Source organism: Cydia fagiglandana, chromosome 7, assembly GCF_963556715.1.
Source record: "Cydia fagiglandana chromosome 7, ilCydFagi1.1, whole genome shotgun sequence".
Classification (NCBI taxonomy): Eukaryota; Metazoa; Arthropoda; class Insecta; order Lepidoptera; family Tortricidae; genus Cydia; species Cydia fagiglandana.
Window position 1 is genome coordinate 12,743,492 of NC_085938.1, and position 19,249 is coordinate 12,762,740.

Genomic DNA, 19,249 nt, shown 5'->3' on the forward strand with positions numbered 1-19,249 from the left:
GCCTACGTCAAATCATGGGATTAGTTGTCAAGCGGACCCTAGGCCCTCATGAGCCGTGGCGAGATGCCGGGATGACGCGAGGAAGAAGAAGAAGATTAACTAGTCTGTGGAATAAATACTATTGAATATGGGGTGTTTGCCATGTATTGTTTTTATGATTAGGTATGCTGGGAATTGTGGGCGTATCATACTATCAGCAGCACATCAGAACCTTCAATCGTGGATGACGAGGGCCTTCAATGAAATACTAGTCCGGGAGCCGGCTGCATGAAACAAACCTCATCAAAAAATAGAATATACCTACCCTGTAGAGGTACCTGACATTTAGTAGATTCCAATGCACTTGGTCGGCCTAGGCTTAACCTGGCAGATTTTGTACAAATGGCAAAAACGTTGGACAAAAATTCATCAAAAAAAACCTCATCGAAAAATAGAATGAAACTTGTATGGTAGGATACCTGACCTTGAGGACAGTAAAAAAAAAGTGGTCGGCCTCACCTTAGCCTGGCAGTTTTTGCAGTCCGACCAGATTTATTGGGTCACGTGAGAGCTACAATTTACCTCATCGAAAAATAGAATGAAACAAACGGATTATAATAGCTAAAATAAGCCTGTTGACGTATGTCTTGGTCGGCCTCACCTTAACCTGGCAGTTTTTGCAGTCCGACCAGATTTATAAAAAAATCATCAAAAAATTTTTATCGATAAATCGTATGAAACTTGTATGGTACGATAGCTGCCTTTGAGGACAGTAAAAAAAAAATGGTCGGCCAAATCCTGTGTTTGCAGGTTCCTGTGTCCGACCAATTTTGTGGTACCACGTGAGAGCTACAATTTACCTCATCGAAAAATAGAATGAAACAAACGGATTATAATAGCTTAAATAAGCCTGTTGACGTAGGTCTTGGTCGGCCTCACCTTAACCTGGCAGTTTTTGCAGTCCGACCAAATTTATAAAAAAATCATCAAAATTTTTTTATCGAAAAATCGTATGAAACTTGTATGGTACGATAGCTGCCTTTGAGGACAGTAAAAAAAAAGTGGTCGGCCAAATCCTGTGTTGGCAGGTTCCTCTGTCCGACCAATTTTGTGGTACCACGTGAGAGCTACAATTTAAATCATCGAAAAATAGAATGAAACAAACTGATTATAATAGCTAAAATAAGCCTGTTGACGTATGTCTTGATCGGCCTCACCTTAACCTGGCAGTTTTTGCAGTCCGACCAAATTTATGAAAAAATCATCAAAATTTTTTTATCGAAAAATCGTATGAAACTTGTATGGTACGATAGCTGCCTTTGAGGACAGTAAAAAAAAATGGTCGGCCAAATCCTGTGTTTGCAGGTTCCTGTGTCCGACCAATTTTGTGGTACCACGTGAGAGCTACAATTTACCTCATCGAAAAATAGAATGAAACAAACGGATTATAATAGCTAAAATAAGCCTGTTGACGTATGTCTTGATCGGCCTCACCTTAACCTGGCAGTTTTTGCAGTCCGACCAAATTTATAAAAAAAACATCAAAAAATTTTTATCGAAAAATCGTATGAAACTTGTATGGTAAGATAGCTGCCTTTGAGGACAGTAAAAAAAAAGTGGTCGGCCAAATCCTTTGTTGGCAGGTTCCTGTGTCCGACCAATTTTGTGGTACCACGTAAGAGCTACAATTTACCTCATCGAAAAATAGAATGAAACAAACGGATTATAATAGCTAAAATAAGCCTGTTGACGTATGTCTTGATCGGCCTCACCTTAACCTGGCAGTTTTTGCAGTCCGACCAAATTTATGAAAAAATCATCAAAATTTTTTTATCGAAAAATCGCATGAAACTTGTATGGTACGATAGCTGCCTTTGAGGACAGTAAAAATAATTTGGCCAAGTCCGAGATAGCTCGAGGCATTTAGTGTTCCGTACGGCTACCATCAGTTTGGTATTGACATAAACGATATCGTGAACGTAATTTACTTCCTATAGGTATATCTCTTTCGCACTAATATGTCAGTACGAGCGAGATGCATAGAAAGTAAATTACGTTCACGGCCACGGTAGCGTTTATGTCAATGCCAAACTGATGGTAGCCGTACCGCTCGCATCGTTACATTTTACAGAGGTTGTTTGCCTGTTTTTAGGATACCGTATTCAACTAGGTACACACACAGAACAATAGTACAAAGTGTCTAAGTGCGAAGGCCGAAGGCCGAGCTTTAGCAAAATGTCATCGCTTTAGCACAGAGCAATAGTACAAGTGTCTAAATGTGAAGGCCAAAGGCCGACCTCCGCGTAGCCCGAAGGCCCGAAGCGTCCAGGATGTCAGTGCTTTAACACAGAACAATAGTACAAGTGTCTAAATGCGAAAGCCGAAGGCCGAGCTCCGCGTAGGGCCGAAGGCCCGAAGCGTCCAGGATGTTAGTACTCAAACACAGAACAATAGTATAAGTATCTAAATGCGAAGGCCGAAGGCCGAGCTCCGCGTAGGGCCGAAGGCCCGAAGCGTCCAGGCTGTCAGTTCTGTGTTTAACCACTGACATCTTGCAGGCTTCAGGCCTTCGGCCCTACGCGGAGCTCGGCCTCCAGCCTTCGCATTTAGACACTTGTATTAATTACCTGTGTTTAGAACTGACCTGGATGCTTCGGGCTTTCGGCCCAATGCGACTTCAGCCTTTGGATCTTGCGACTTAGACACTTGTACTTAAAAATACTTGGTAAAGTTACGGGAGGCGCGCGTCTGTCGGACGCTTCGGATCTTCGAATCGCTCCTTCGGCCTTTGTATTTAGTTAGATTCTTGTACTATTGCTTTGTGTTTGAATACCGAAGTCGAGCATCTCGCGAATGCTTGATATATTATAATAATTTAGAGTAAGGCCAAGCGCGCACCACGATTTTTTGTCCTGCGATAATTTTGTTGCAGAAATGCAACGTATGTGTTTATATGTTAGTGCGCGCATATGCGACAAAAAAATCGCAGCGATTTTAAAATTGTGATTTGTCACATTTTTCCGCGATTGTTCGCGACGCGATTGTCGCAAAGTGAATTGCAGCACGCGGAGTTGTATGGCCCCGCGCGCACTATGATAATAAAATCGCACCCCGGCCGGACCTCAGTCGGCATTTCGCTCTCCAAACCCCAACATCTCGGCACCTGCATCTCCAATGGAGTCTCAAAATGAGACGCTAGATGTTGACCATTTAATTATGGAAATAGACGGGGATCACCTTTGTGTTATAAATGCTCAAAGTCATACAGCAATCGCATATTAAAGACACGTTTCATGACAAGAGATCGGTACGAAATCCATGTTGAGAATGAACAAATTGTCGACTTTTTCATCGCAGTGCGCGCAGTGAATTTTCTGCGATATATTACAGCGCGATTCTAAAATCGTGTCGCAAAAATTAATATCGTGGTGCGCGCTTGGCCTATAATACCTTAAATGTATACTCCTTCAATTTGAATTTAGAACTCATTATTATTTTTTATTTGATTTTGTTTCTAGTTCTATGCCATATATATAGACTTTAATATTATTTAGAACTGCTAAAAAACAAGATCGGCTTACTTTAAATATTTCGTCAATTTTACCTTTGTTTCTAAAAACTGTGATATTTAACTGTCATATACTATTAATGTCTTCCAAAATTATTTTCTCGTAACAGGACTGAAGGGCTACCGCGAAAACCGAAATTCGCAATTTGCGGGGATCTTTCTCTTTTACTCCAATGAAGGCGTAATTAGAGTGACAGAGAAAAATGCTCGCAATTTGCGAACTTCTATTTTCGCGGTTATAGCCCTGAATCTTGTTGCTCACCGATCCGTTCAAAAATATACATAAGTACTGAATATAATTAATAGATATTATAATTATACAATTAATACAGAAATGTAATGGTACTTAATGAAAAGGAATATTGTGTATGTGTATATTGTTTCGACGAATCAGATACTCTTAATAAAATCTATACATGAGGCCAAATCTGTTCATAAATATTAAATGACTTTATTATCTCTATACGCCTTACTAACTCTATGTGTCCTATTGTGGAAAAAAAAACACAACGACAGTCAAGAACGGAATTCTTAATTTGAATTTTTCAGATTTTTGAGATGCCTAGTCCATTGGTTGGAAAGCCCGTTCGAAATTGAAACTTATTTGCAATATAATAAGGTCGTATTTTGTAGATCTCTCTCATACTTATAGTAGGCTATTGAGATAAAATTAAAATTCCCACAAAAATAAGCAAGCAGAATTAAACTTTGTGTCAAAGACATACGTCATAAATTTCAATGCCAAAGTTTTAACTAAGGATGTTTCTCGCCTAATATGAATTGACCAGTGTAAGCATCAGTTAGCTAGCTCTAAGCAACCAAAGGTCAAGCTGCAGTTGAAAAACTAATAAAGATAAAGTTAAGCTGATAATTTTCCCGCCGTCTCCATGCTTCTTTAAGTTGGGTATTGACTGGTCAGCTGCCTGTTAGCTATAGTTTTCGCGAAAATCGCCAGGACAGAGGTGAAAACTTTTGTATGAAAACTTGCAACTTTAAATGCATTTTTTGACGAAACTATTGCAGTCTAAAATGAAGTCAAAATCAGTTCATCGACTCAATTTTTTGCAAGCTTTCTAATGGTACCCCACACGATTCTTACAAATGAAAAAAGTTTCAGCCTACCCCTCTCAACCCCCTAAATTTCCCCCTTTAATAAGAAATAAGCAGTTTTGACTTATTTACAATATGAGTGGTGGTAATTGCTATAACTGTTCCAAATTTTAGGTATCTATGTCAAACGGTCTCTGAGAAAAACGTATTTAACTGATTTGCAAGACCGAAGTGATCCCATAAGTGTTCCGTAAACAAAGTTTTGTACGGAACACTAAAAAATGGTCGGCCAAATCCTGTGTTTGCAGGTTCCTGTGTCTGACCAATTTTGTGGTACCACGTGAGAGCTACAATTTACCTCATCGAAAAATAGAATGAAACAAACGGATTATAATAGCTTAAATAAGCCTGTTGACGTATGTCTTGGTCGGCCTCACCTTAACCTGGCAGTTTTTGCAGTCTGGCCAAATTTATAAAAAAATCATCAAAAATTTTTTATCGAAAAATCGTGTGAAACTTGTATGGTACGATAGCTGCCTTTGAGGACAGTAATAAAAAAGTGGTTGGCCAAATCCTGTGTTGGCAGGTTCCTGTGTCCGACCAATTTTGTGGTACCACGTGAGAGCTACAATTTACCTCATCGAAAAATAGAATGAAACAAACGGATTATAATACCTAAAATAAACCTGTTGACGTATGGCTTGGTCGGCCTCACCGTAGCCTGGCAGTTTTTGCAGTCCGACCAAATTTGTGATACCACGTGACAGCTAGAATAGGGCCACACATGCTGTATTCCATACGCATCATGACTTTGTGTACCTATCTGATGGGCGGGCGTATATGAAACGCCTTCTTGTACGTGCAGGTGATCCAGGTATACACCAAAGCTTAGTTTTCAATCGAACACTTGTAATATAAGAGGAAAAACTGCACGTGATCCTTCCAAAATTTAAATAAATGGTAAAATGTTCCTCCACGATGTTCTCAACGGGCATCTAGACTGCGTTGGATTGCTGTCACAGTTAGGGCTCCGCGCTCCCACGCGCCGAACTCGTCACACCACACTATTCCATATTCCCTGTCATCGTACCAATTATGGCCAAAATTCTATTCTATTAAATTTTGAATAGAATCGCACGTACCTATAATAAATCGTTCCAAAACATTGACCCTTTCTTCTCCTCCAGACGTGTTTTCAAATCACAAATTGCAAAGCAACTTTCCTGGTAGTCACGCACTATCACACCCACTTACACACATACACACACACACACGAACACATAAATTCCAATAAATGCATACAAACTAATAGATTCGCTCGTTTATGTAGGTACTGTATGTATTTTTATTTTACTATTTTTTATTTATTGCTTACGCAAAATTAGAGCTATACCTACTATTTTAGGATTTTTTTTCCAGTTTACAGTTATTATTAATTTTTTCTCTTTTTCCTTGTACCTTAAAGACTTACAAATTAAGTTATATTTACGATTCTTGTACAGCACAAGTTACAAGTCTACCCACAGATGATTTTTTATTATGTATAAATTACAGGAAGTTCTGTTATTGGCTATGCTATAAGTTCTCATGTTTTTTGTATATTATTTAATGTAAACGCTGTTGAACTTCTCAATAAATATAAATAAATAAAAATACACAAGATAACCTCACATATATATATTAAGTGATTATCTTATTGTTATTTCTTCGACTCGCAAAGACGTTATGTGTCCTTCAAACCATTTGATCTTATACATTTCATCTCTTAATGTCCAGCCACAATGTGTTGCATCAAATTTGATGCAAGTGGATTCTGCCGCACACTGCCACATTGAATTTATGAAAGCCGCCCGTAACAAGCCATACGTCAACAGGGTTATTTTAGCTATTATAATCCGTTTGTTTCATTCTATTTTTCGATGTGGTAAATTGTAACTCTCACGTGGTACCACAAAATTGGTCAGAGACAGGAACCTGCTAACACAGGATTTGGCCGACCATTTTTTTTTACTGTCCTCAAAGGCAGCTATCGTACCATACAAGTTTCATACGATTTTTCGATATAAATTTTTTGATGATTTTTTCATAAATTTGGTCGGACTGCAAAAACTGCCAGGTTAAGGTAAGGCCGACCAAGACATACGTCAACAGGCTTATTTTAGCTATTATAATCCGTTTGTTTCATTCTATTTTTCGATGAGGTAAATTGTAGCTCTCACGTGGTACCACAAAATTGGTCGGACAGAGGAACCTGCCAACACAGGATTTGGCCGACCATTTTTTTATTACTGTCCTCAAAGGCAGCTATCGTACCATACAAGTTTCACACGATTTTTCGGTAAAATTTTTTTGATGATTTTTTTATAAATTTGGCCGGACTGCAAAATCTGCCAGGTTAAGGTGAGGCCGACCAAGACATACGTCAACAGGCTTATTTAAGCTATTATAATCCGTTTGTTTCATTCTATTTTTCGATGAGGTAAATTGTAGCTCTCACGTGGTACCACAAAATTGGTCAGACACAGGAACCTGCAAACACAGGATTTGGCCGACCATTTTTTTTTACTGTCCTCAAAGGCAGCTATCGTACCATACAAGTTTCATACGATTTATCGATAAAAATTTTTTGATGATTTTTTTATAAATCTGGTCGGACTGCAAAAACTGCCAGGTTAAGGTGAGGCCGACCAAGACATACGTCAACAGGCTTATTTTAGCTATTATAATCCGTTTGTTTCATTCTATTTTTCGATGAGGTAAATTGTAGCTCTCACGTGACCCAATAAATCTGGTCGGACTGCAAAAACTGCCAGGCTAAGGTGAGGCCGACCACTTTTTTTTTACTGTCCTCAAGGTCAGGTATCCTACCATACAAGTTTCATTCTATTTTTCGATGAGGTTTTTTTTGATGAATTTTTGTCCAACGTTTTTGCCATTTGTACAAAATCTGCCAGGTTAAGCCTAGGCCGACCAAGTGCGTTGGAATCTACTAAATGTCAGGTACCTCTACAGGGTAGGTATATTCTATTTTTTGATGAGGTTTGTTTCATGCAGCCGGCTCCCGGACTATACGTTGTTCAACTCACAATCTTTACTGCACAAGACTCTTTACAAATCACAGCACGCGATACGTTTCTCATCTTAAGCAAACCAGTGGATTTGACCCAGGAGCCGCCACAGACGTCATCTTCTCCCGATCGTTCTCATCTTCCTCCTTCTGAAGATTGATTGACAGCATAACTTCAGGTACCTAACTCCGTGAAGATGGCATGTGCAACTGTGCTGAAATATCGGACAGTCAAAAAACAAATATTATTAATTAAGATTTAACGTTGATAATCGCTTTTTTTACTGTATTTTATAAGTATTGTTTCGTATAGGTATTAACTTTGAGCAACATGGTAAAAATTTGTTTGAATTAACTAAATTAAGTAATACATTTTTTAGTACTTTTGAAGGGCCAAGTATCACTCATACTTAAGGTTAACAGTATTTATTTACTTCAAAAATCCACAAACGAGTATGTGAATACGTTCAATTTTATGAACCCTACATTCGGATGTGTATAAATAAATCCTCATTGAACGGACTACCGTCAACAGCTTGCGGCAGCATTACCCGGATGATTTGGCAGCAGTTGGCTCCGAGGACTTTATTCGCGGCGTAATCGCTAGCTTAGTGCACACGGATTTAAATTTTAAATAATGCACGCAAAGCAATGCAACCTGTCTTTAATACAAAGGCATAATGAAGATTGAGCCGGTGCAGGATTCATTGATCATAGGTATTCTGTATGATACCGGTGAAGGAAAACATCGTGAGGAAACCTGCATACATCTGCGAAGAAATCCAAATATGTATGTGAAGTCTAGACGTGCGCGCCGCGCCGCCATTCATACGCGCCGCCGCCGCCGGCTCATCCACTCGGCGCGCCGGTGCACGGCCATATATGAATTTTTCGATTTAATTTTTTTATGGCAAATCTAATGAGATCCTAACGATTTTAATGCCTGAACAAACGTGAACTAACGTCGCCCGATGACTTCACATAGTTAATTTGACTGATTTCGGGGTGGGGTGGTTAGCGTGAAGACATCCACCCCACTTTGAAAAAATTTAAAAAAATTAAGGAATCGGGGCCCTAACGATTCTAAGGTCTCAACAATCATGAACTAACAAATATCTTGCTATCTAGACCAAAAAAACTTATAAAAAGTGGTTTGGGGTGGCTAGCGCGAAGACAGACACTGCCGTATTCGAACTTTAAGATATTCACAAGAGACGACACGTATTAGATCCATTCTAGATGTGTGCGCCGATTAAAAAAAGATCAGCGGCGGCGTTTGCCAAAAAATCGGCGGCGGCTACGTGTTTTCGGCGTGACCTTGAATTTCAGGTTTCTTAAGAAAAAACATTAATTTGTTGTTTTTCTTGAAAATTTTATCAATGCAGGTTACTGGTCAGTTAACTACGTATAGTTTGAGTATGCTGTGAGTAAAATAAGGTTTGTAAATTAATATAGGATAGGTATGATAACGTATTTTCCCTAGTAACTGGCTTGCATTAAGAGGTTCTGGTCCCAATGCCCTTCTATCCGATCTGTAACTCTCCGTTTTCTCAAACTTTCCATGGCTTATCCTATTTAAAAAAATGACGTACTTTAACAAAACAGAACTCCACATATCCTTGACATTGGCTTCTTTTTAATGGTTTTCTTGTTGTACAAGCACCAGGCTCTCAGAGACTACCTTCTTTCTCGTTTTCTCATTACTGAGGTTCGCGACCACATGCAATTTGTCTTCCTTTCATGCGGTCATAAGCCTTATGGACTGCACGGTGCAGACTGCTGCAAGCCGACCTCTTCATAGCGTTCGACCATCTCGCACATGCTCCAACTCGAGCACGTTTGCCATTCATTCAGCTTAAATTGACGTGTTTCTCCACATCCAGATTGGCCCCATACAGGGCAAAACATCTCGGATCCCCGAGTGACCTCCCCGAGGTCCTACTCAACATCAAAAGTTTGATAGGATTCCTCGAGGAGCTGGGCTGGCAAGACTAGCCCACCCCCTATCACGCAAAATAGGCGCAAGACGTCGAGTTGCGGAAAATCGCCCGAGCTACAATACAATACAATCTCCAGAATCGCGTAAATGTCAAATTTGACAGGTTAGATCTTAAACATATCGTTATCGTATCTTGGTGATGTCTAAAACATATCTAATAGATGTCTATTTCAAAATCCGAATCGGGCCCACAGACCCCCTTTTGTTTAAAAAAAATGTATGTTAGAATCGGGGATACGTTCAAGAACAGCGTCTGCGTAAGTATAATGCTAGTGAAAAACTATAGATAGTTAATTTTTGCAGTTTTTAGTATGTAATACCTAAATGAAAAAATGTGCTACACGCCGGCGCCGCCGCGCCGCGCCGACCAAAAAAGCCGGCGCGCCGCCGCCGGCAAATTTTAGGTCGGCGCGCACGTCTAGTGAAGTCCCCAATCCGCATTGGGATAGCGTGGGGACTATAGCCCAAGCCCTCTCGTGCATGAGAGGAGGCCTGTGCTCAGCAGCGGGACGTATATCGGGATGAATTATTTTTCTACATGATACCGGAATTGCAATAAAACTACTACTTCGATGCCGCGTTTTTGATACTTAGTACTTAGGTACAATTACATAGCATGATCCTAAACTTCTACAATAAGATCTCTTCACATTGAAACGGATAAATATTCCTATTTGGCACCCTAAGCCACCTATCAGACAATAAGCTATTTTCTTTTCTTGATATATCGCGGGCAGAATTTTCCTATTGGGCACACCAGCCTACCAGAAAATAACCTTTTTTTCTTGAAATATATCGTTGGCATTTTTAGGTTGACAGTGAACTATTAAATAAAACGATTACCTTAATTTTACTGCGGGGGTCCGGAATATCCTTCTTAATTTCTCTAAGGCTGCAAACCTTCGTTAGATTTGTCAGCAGCTGGACGTATAAGTATATTGTATATACATATGTGTGAACGACTCATATCGGGTAAATGCGTTCTGCCAATTCCTTCGCCAACATGGTCGAGGCAATAACCATGCCATCCTGGCAGTGAGCACGGTACGCAAATGACATTGTAGGTATTTGATTCAAAACTTAATAGCCAGCAAACATTTCTATATTTAATTTTATGGGCATTCTGTTGTGTACCAATATGTGTACAAAGTTCTCTCTGAGACAGCGGAGCGCGGTAACATGAGTTTAACAGACGTGATTTAAAAATGGCCTCCTTATAAGTTGGGGGCACTTAACGGGGAGCTAAATATTTTCTCAAAATTCAGTTATCCCATTTTAAGTACAAACAATGAGCCACTCTGGTCTTAAGTGTTTCCGTTTAGTCGCCCTTTAAAATTGATTACGATGTGTTTATACATGGAATTGAATCTGCAAAATTGAAAACGGTAAGCCAAATACAAAATAGCCTCTTAGCGTGCACAAAGATGGGGTATCTTCGTTTCATTTATTCGCCTCGATAGCTTTGATCTCTTGGTCCTTTGAAAAACGCTACTCAAGATTCATAGAATATGCTTAAATGGTTTTCTATTTAAGTCTCTCATCGAATATCTCATGGAATTTGCATTTCAAACATTCCGTCAATATTTCCCTCAAAAGTTACCAATTTGATTTAATTACTACTAAATAATATCTTATTTGTTTGTGGAAAATTCAGCTATTTTTGGATGCCATAATATTTAAATAAATATGCCTGTATAAAATATCGTTTCATATCGAGATAACATCATGCGACGAGCTATCTTCGGATTTGGATCTAAATCTAAACACATAAAACCTGCAAACATAAACAATCGTCATTCAACCAAATTGCTGATTCTATGAGCACGCGCTTCTATAAATAACTCCATAGACGTAAACCACAATTAACATTATTACAAACGATACTAACAACATAGGTATCACTAACTACCCGATTCAAACTTTAAGATACGTCAAATATTAGGGCAAGGTACGATATGGATTAGATAAGTCAGTGTCAAAAGTGACGTTTCTTCAAACAAAAACCGCACTTTTGACGCTGACATATCTAATCCATGTCGTATCTAGCCGTAATATTTGACGTATCTTAAAGTTCGTATCGGGCCGTTAGAGACGTCAATTATTTCGACTCAAACCTTCTCAGGTACAATTTCTTTGGAGCGGAGTTAGCTATGGGTTGCTGTTAAGTTAAAAGAAAGAAGAAATTGCTACGAGTTTGTTAGAAAGCGAAGTTTGTTACACTACCACCCGGATATAAATCTATTACTAGATTTTTTTTTATTGTGCAGTTATTCGATTGTTGACTAGTTGACTACGCACCACTTACTTTCGAGCGTTAAGAAATTCAAACTAATCTGATTTTTCAAGAAACTTATTTAAACTATTACAATTCAGTAGGGATGTACCGACTAGTCGCCGACTAGTCGGGAAAGCCGACTATCCGGCCACATTTGTAGTCGGCGATTAGTCGGCGACTAGTCGGCAAAAATGGCCGATTAGTCGGCACCTTATTAGTGAAAGAAAAACAGAAAAAAGAAACCAACAGTCAATATTTACCATATGTTTTATGTCTATTTTACCAAAATACCTATTCAGGGTGTGAAAACTTTTGTTCATATAATTGACCGTTTGATCGTTATCGTATGGTGGTAGGCTGGTGATTTCCTCTACAGGTCGATCTCAACTGATTCTCGTGTAATTTCATGGCCAAGTTCTATATACTTAAAGGATTGTATTATAATTCAGTTTTTGTTTTTTTTTTAATGGAGGAACCATGGGGAACTATTAATGTTATTGCAAAATTTAGAGACTTATAAACAGGGCACGTTGCTCGTAAAGACGCTGACCACAGGGGATAGGTTCTTAACTGGCGACTACGTACGAGAAATAGAGCCTTGGAAATACCTCCTACAAGTTGTACCTACTGACGGTCTGCTCAGGATCGCAAAATAAAAGAAAGACAGAAATAGAACGAGGATTCTTGTGATAGGTCTTTGAACCTGTAGAGAACACCTTTTAGCCAAGCTAATATATGAATAGCGCAACCTAAAGAGCAAAACTATTGTTTTTCACCTGATATTATACGAAACTAATGATCTGGCCGACTAGCCGACTAGTCGGCCGACTAATCGGCCATTCGGGCGCCGATTAGTCGGCTAGTCGGCTAGTCGGCCAAATCAATAGTCGGTACATCACTACAATTCAGGAAATCAGGAACCAGGCAACATAATATTTTAAGTTTTCCAAACTAAATTTATTGTTTCACGATTTTATAACATGGAACTGAACATTCCTTAGCATTTTAGATACCAGCCTGTCTTTTTCGAGGCAAGTAATAAGGTATTCCGTGTACCATACCTATACAAAAAGCAAACATTTTCTTTTCGCGATTTTGCGTATAATTAGGGAAAACAAATTATTGAACTTAATACTTATTTATTTAATGTAATTAAAGAAATACAGAAACTTACTTTACCCACATATGTATTCACAATGTGAGGAAAGGTAAAAAGGTGATACCTTAGGGCCACTTGCACCATCCCACTAACACGGTGTTAACCGGTTAAACCTGGCGTTACCATGGTTACCAGTACTCTTTGACACTGGGTTAACGGTTTAACGGGTTAACCCCGGGTTAATGGGATGGTGCAAGTGGCCCTTACAAAAGTAATACGGCCCCGTCAACAATTTCTGAATGGGATTACGCATACGCAATCCTCCGACATGAGCTTACGCTTCAGTGTTCAGTTGTATTCAAACAAACAGTAGAGAAGCGAACCGGACGCACCGGACGCCCAATGGCAGTGCGTTCCCATTGTGTTCCCATTGCACTGAGAGCAGTCGAATCTACCGGGGACAGTCCTAGTCCCCTAGTCACTAGGAAGCGTATTCTGATTATTAAAACAGGTTATGAATTTGATCTGGGTTTGTAATCCTTGTAAAACAAATCCAGATCAAAGTCATAAGTCATAACTGTTTGACCGAAGACGCCTCTAGCTGTACAACTGTACGCAACACACCTTACCTCACCAGATCTGTCACCCAGTCACTAGACCCTGGATACCCTGGTGGTTGGAATAATCAAAGAGTGCCATTTTAAGTGACGCCTTTGTTGAATAGGTATTTTAATCAACGAAATATGTGTCTATCAGATAAGTACAAGATATTTGGTTGACTTTCTGGGTGAATGACATTGTGGCATGTAATATTTTAATCATGGCGACGGCAGCTGTTGATGCCAATGAGAACTGGCAAACATCCCATACAAGATTTTTAACGAACTTCAATGACTCGATAACTTCGATGAAACATTGAACAATCTCTTAGCGAATAATAATGAAATCCGTTTGAATAATGTAAAGGTGGCCACTGACGAGCCTTCCAACAGTCCATTATAGCGTGGCTGCAATCCAAAATCGGTCCGTGAATGTCAAAGATGTACAATGTTTAATATTAGGATATCGTCCATTTGGATGAATCCATTGTAACGGCATCCATTTGGAAGGCTCGTCAGTAGCCTGCTTTATATATAGTTTGGGAGCACTTAAGACATTGACGTCAATCGAAGACCAAGGTTAGGCCTTGGTTTACAACATACAACATAAAATGGCCTGGAGGTTCGACTCGCCTGAACTCGATTAATTGTAATATCAGCAATGAAATGACCGAACGCATGCGACAACCGTGTAAGATAAAGCGTCCGTTGTCTGAACAAAGCGTCCGATTAAATCAAAGCGTTCATCGATCGTCGTCGCAGAACAAATCTATTTAAAGTAAACAACCATTAACTTGCAAGTAAACATGCTAGCGGACTCATCCTATGGTCATCAGCGTCATCACTCATATACCTACATAAAGAACTTGACAACAACTTTGTAGCATAAGATATAGGTTTAACAGGGAATAATAGGAACTTTTTACACACACTTTCCAGTTCGGATGGAAACGGTTTCCACTAGTAAATCTTAAGAAATCACTTTGATTTTGATGTCGATCGCTTCAGCATAATATATTCTAGGTTAGGAAAATTTTGAAAAAAAAAAGAAAACTTATAAACCTAGTCTTTCATTGTGTCAATAACGTAATAAAAAATCATGAAGAATCGAAATTATTTAGAAGTGGAAAAACATTTCCTCTTTTTGTATGGACGAGTACGTATAGTTCGTTTTTTTAGCATTAGAAATAAGGTAAACAATCTTGACGTGTCTTTTAACTGAAAAACACATTTTAAAAATAAGTTACGGCCTCAGAGCATAATATCTGTGGTTACGGCAAATATGTAACAATTATATAAGTAATACTTTCATAAGTAATAGTTACTGATTTTTAAAAAGCGTTTTTCAATTAAAAGACATGTCAAGATCGCTTACCTTCTCTCAAGTTCTTTCTAAAGCTAAAAAAACGAACTATAGTATTCTTCGCTCTTAAGACTATAACGTAGAAAAAAGAATATAATTATGTAGGTATACATATGTGGGAATTTTGTGATCTCATACAGTTGTGACAAGGTCAAATTTAACTCGACATTGCGGAAAACCGTCGGATAAAGAAGGCATGTCCGTCCGTTCGTAGAGGAAATATATTGTAGACAAATTTGTCCAGCAGTAGACGTCTTCTGGCTGATATAGCGAAAGGTCTACCATTAATTATCGGTTAAGAACCCTTAAACTAATATTTTGTTAAAAAATGAGACACTATATACACACGTCTATTAGCATTTAACTAGAAACACCTAGGTATAGTGCTTTCTCAGCTACGTACCTACTTTTAGTTAACCTTAATACAATATTTCATATGTGAGTTTCAGCGATAATTTCATAACAATATTCGGGAAAGGACGGTGCAAACAGCAATATCGCGTGAGTGCGAACACGCTTCACAATCAGATCGTAATGAAGTCTGAGCTTATTTTGTTTTATTTATCAAGAGCTGACACACAATTGGGTCGTAATATGGACCTACTTGGCACTACTTGGTTGTAATTTAGGTAAATAAATGTTGGTATATAGTTAGAGACGCATATATAATTAGGGCTGTTAATATCCATAAAAAGTAGCTTCCAAAATACATTCAGTATTTGTATGGGAAGTCAGAATTGGAATGTACTAAACTTATGCTATGTATAGTTGAAATACTACATAGGACTATGAGAGATCAACGGTTAGCCTAAAAAATTCCAAGTATAGATAGAGTGACTTAAGGAATGTCTCTACCTATACCTATATTATTGTTCTTTGCCGTTTAACGCCTCAAAAACAAACTTTTATTTCGAAAGAGCTCATGCTTCGTAAGGAGATTCTTGCTATCAGCAGTAAGACGGCCACTGCTCTCGACAAATGCCTCCACAGTTTTATAATCCAACACACCAATACCAGGTCATGCGCAGCCCTCGTCCGACGGTTTCCTGTGATATTCTCTAGAACAGCCATTCTCAAAGTGTGTTCCGCGGAACCCTAGGGTTCCGCAAAGCCACTGTTGGGGTTCCGCGAAAATATACTTGTAATAATAAGAAAAAAACCAGCTCTTCTGTAGGTATATCTGGTCCACAGTGATGAACGAAATTTTTTAATTTGGGGTTCCGTCAAATATTTCGCTTGCCGAAAGGGTCCGTCACCAAAAAAGTTTGAGAACCGCTGCTCTAGAATCTAGATCGTGATTAAACGTTGTTACGATGTTCTTCCATTGCCACTACTGTACAAACGCTAACGGCTACCAGTTTTACGAGCAATACGCTTCGCCGTCAGTCATTTGACTCTGGCAACTCTCTCTATGGACATTAGTCTTTACTATTCAGTCGTCTCTGTCTTAACATAGAATCCCATTGATCGCCTCAGTCCGTCAGTGGGTCGAGTGTGAGTGACAAGCGAGCCAGATAATGCACGCGAAACAAAGCGGCGCCTGATCTAATCAACGATTCAATACGGAGATCCAGTCTGCCCTCCTAAGCTAAAAGGACGTATTTTCAATGGAAACTTAATGCAAATACCGCTTTTTTAGGAGGGCAGCAGTGTAAGCACCTACTCGCCCGACTGTTATGGTAAAGGGTACGTGATATTAATTCAAAGCTCGCTGTGATAAATTATGAGGCAATAATTCAACGACAAATCGAGTGTCGAATTTGTAATTTATAGATGGTCAAGCAGATCTTGTCAGTGGAAAAAGGCGGCAAATTTGAAAAATGTAGGTGTGATGGGATATCGTCTCATAGAAAATTTGAATTTGGCGCCTTTTTCAACTGACAAGATTTGCTTGACCATCTATAGTAATCATACGTTTTAAGTTCATGTAGAAGCTAGAAATTGACAAGAGAGGACTGATTTAGACGGCGGCGCGCGAGTTCGTATGTGATTTTATTTAATTACATTGCGGACTGTTGGTTACGTGCATATCAACCGACCGATCAAAAACTGCAATGAAATGAAACTCGCACGCGAGTTCTCACATCGTCTAAATGAGCCCATGTTTCGCTACTTACTAAATACTTATTCTGAGAAACAATGCAGTCATTCAAGAGGGTATTGTGTGAGCCCTTCAGCCCAGCGAACAGTTTGTTTTTCTACGTGTAAGCTCGTTTCGGCTTACGCGCCTACACGTTCCCTTTATTTTGCATATACGGGTTTGTTTTTCAAACTGGTGACGACGATGCCGTCATTCGCGCCATGTTTTTATTTTACGATTTCATTTTATTGTACGAAGTCACGAATTTATTGTAGTATATTTCCATCTATACCACCAGGCAGACCGGAGCGAACCTTGTTCTAAAATTAAAGCAATTTGAAGTCTATACAGAACATCTCATAACTAAATTCCAAATCTATAGTGACTGATACAAGAGGTCGCTAGTCGCTACAACCACAGTCTAAAGTGGTTCCTTACCAATCTGTTGTAAATGCGATGTATTTTTCTCAACTCTGTCTGTCTGTTACCTCTTCGCGTTTAAACCGCTGAACGGATTTAGATGAAATCTGGCCTAGTGATAGTTTGGCCCAGGGGGCTATTCATAAATTACGTCATTTCAAATTACTTGGATGATTTTAGAGGGGGGGGGGCGTCAAAAATCGTCAAAAATAGATGACGTAATTTATGGACAGCCCCCAGGAAGGAGATATAATAGTTTTTATCAATCATCATCATTCCACGCCGACATAGTGTCGGGTAGAAACTATTACTTAGATTATAAATAAAGGTTATTTTCAGTCATTTTAAACTTTAATTTATCATACAAACATTGTGTTCTCGCTCAACACGATAAAAAAATACCTATCTGTAGCGAAGTCATTACGCCGCGCTCAGTATTGTCATAGATCACAATCTAGCTCAGCCGCGTTAAGAATTCATAAAGCTTAAATTACTCTAACAAGAGAATGCTGTTGAGTGAAATAATATAGGGTGGTTATCAGGAGGTGGAGACGCCAGCAATTGAGACATTACGCTGTTTGGCGGGTCCGTAACGAGCAACTTGCTTAATGCACGCAACAAATTACTTACTACAACGCCGCTGGGCTCGCCGCACGGGCCACATACTGGCATTTCACAAAGGTCACATGTACGGCCAACTTCAAAGACATGTTTACACTTTTACACCCTATTACGTTGTATTAAGGAGTATAATGTTTACATGTGTTTAACGTCGACTGTATACCGTACGATTGTGAACGGCACAAAGGATTTTCTGAAATACCACATCGAGTATTGGAGTCTGCAAAATGCGCGATACATATGTGGTACACGTGTATTTCTTACACAAGTTCGCAAGTGGGTTCTTAACATTTCCGCGCTATGTCATACTAAGTTCATTCTTGGGTGCGCTCATGCTAATAGTAATAAGACTAATAACTTAAGTTTTTGTTGATTTTTTTTATTTATAGTTTTGTATTGACGTTTATTGAATAAATATTTGTAATATAACATAACTTCTTGGGTCAAAATTCTTTATTTTGTCTTGTTTCAGACCACTCTGTCACGCTTATATTTCCGTATTCTATTAAATAAATAAAAAAAGTCTAGTGCTATTGCATGTTTTTCTAGCTGTGATTATAATTGACATGAGAAAAATTTAATAATAAATTTCAACTAATACAAAAATCTACACTCTGTCCCATTGTTTGGGAACCAAAAACAACACAGGTACAGTCACCTGCAATAATATGTTACTCTTCAAAGGCCGCAAAAATATGTGACACGCTCGTATGGCTCTTCATACAAATAAGATCGTGTCAGATATTTCTACGGCATTTGTTGTGTAACTTATTATTGCAGGTGACTGTACAGGTATAAGTACACCCGTTCCACACCAATTTTGGTGACTAGCCATAAGCCGCGCGTGGAGCGGTCACCACCTAGTGGCCATATCTGTCCTGATCATAACAGACGGATTTTGTTAGAGAGTGAGTCTTCTGTACCTAGTACTATTATTTATTTTATTCTGTGTAGTATAAACATTTTTATGAACTTAGACCTGATTCAACAAAAGATATGATTTAAAATTGTAATTTGGTGTTCTGTTATTACTAATCCACAACACATACAAGAATTATAAAAAAGATGTACAACACTTTACGTCTCGCAAAAAATGCATTACAGTACACATACAGAATCACCAAGTAAC

At 38.9% G+C, this 19,249-nt stretch overlaps 1 protein-coding gene across 1 annotated transcript in view; it reads right to left on the bottom strand.

Moving 5' to 3' along the window:
- The window catches only part of LOC134665919 (bifunctional heparan sulfate N-deacetylase/N-sulfotransferase), a 153,572-nt gene that overhangs the window by 133,457 nt on the left and 866 nt on the right, over window positions 1-19,249 (bottom strand). The window lies entirely within an intron of this gene.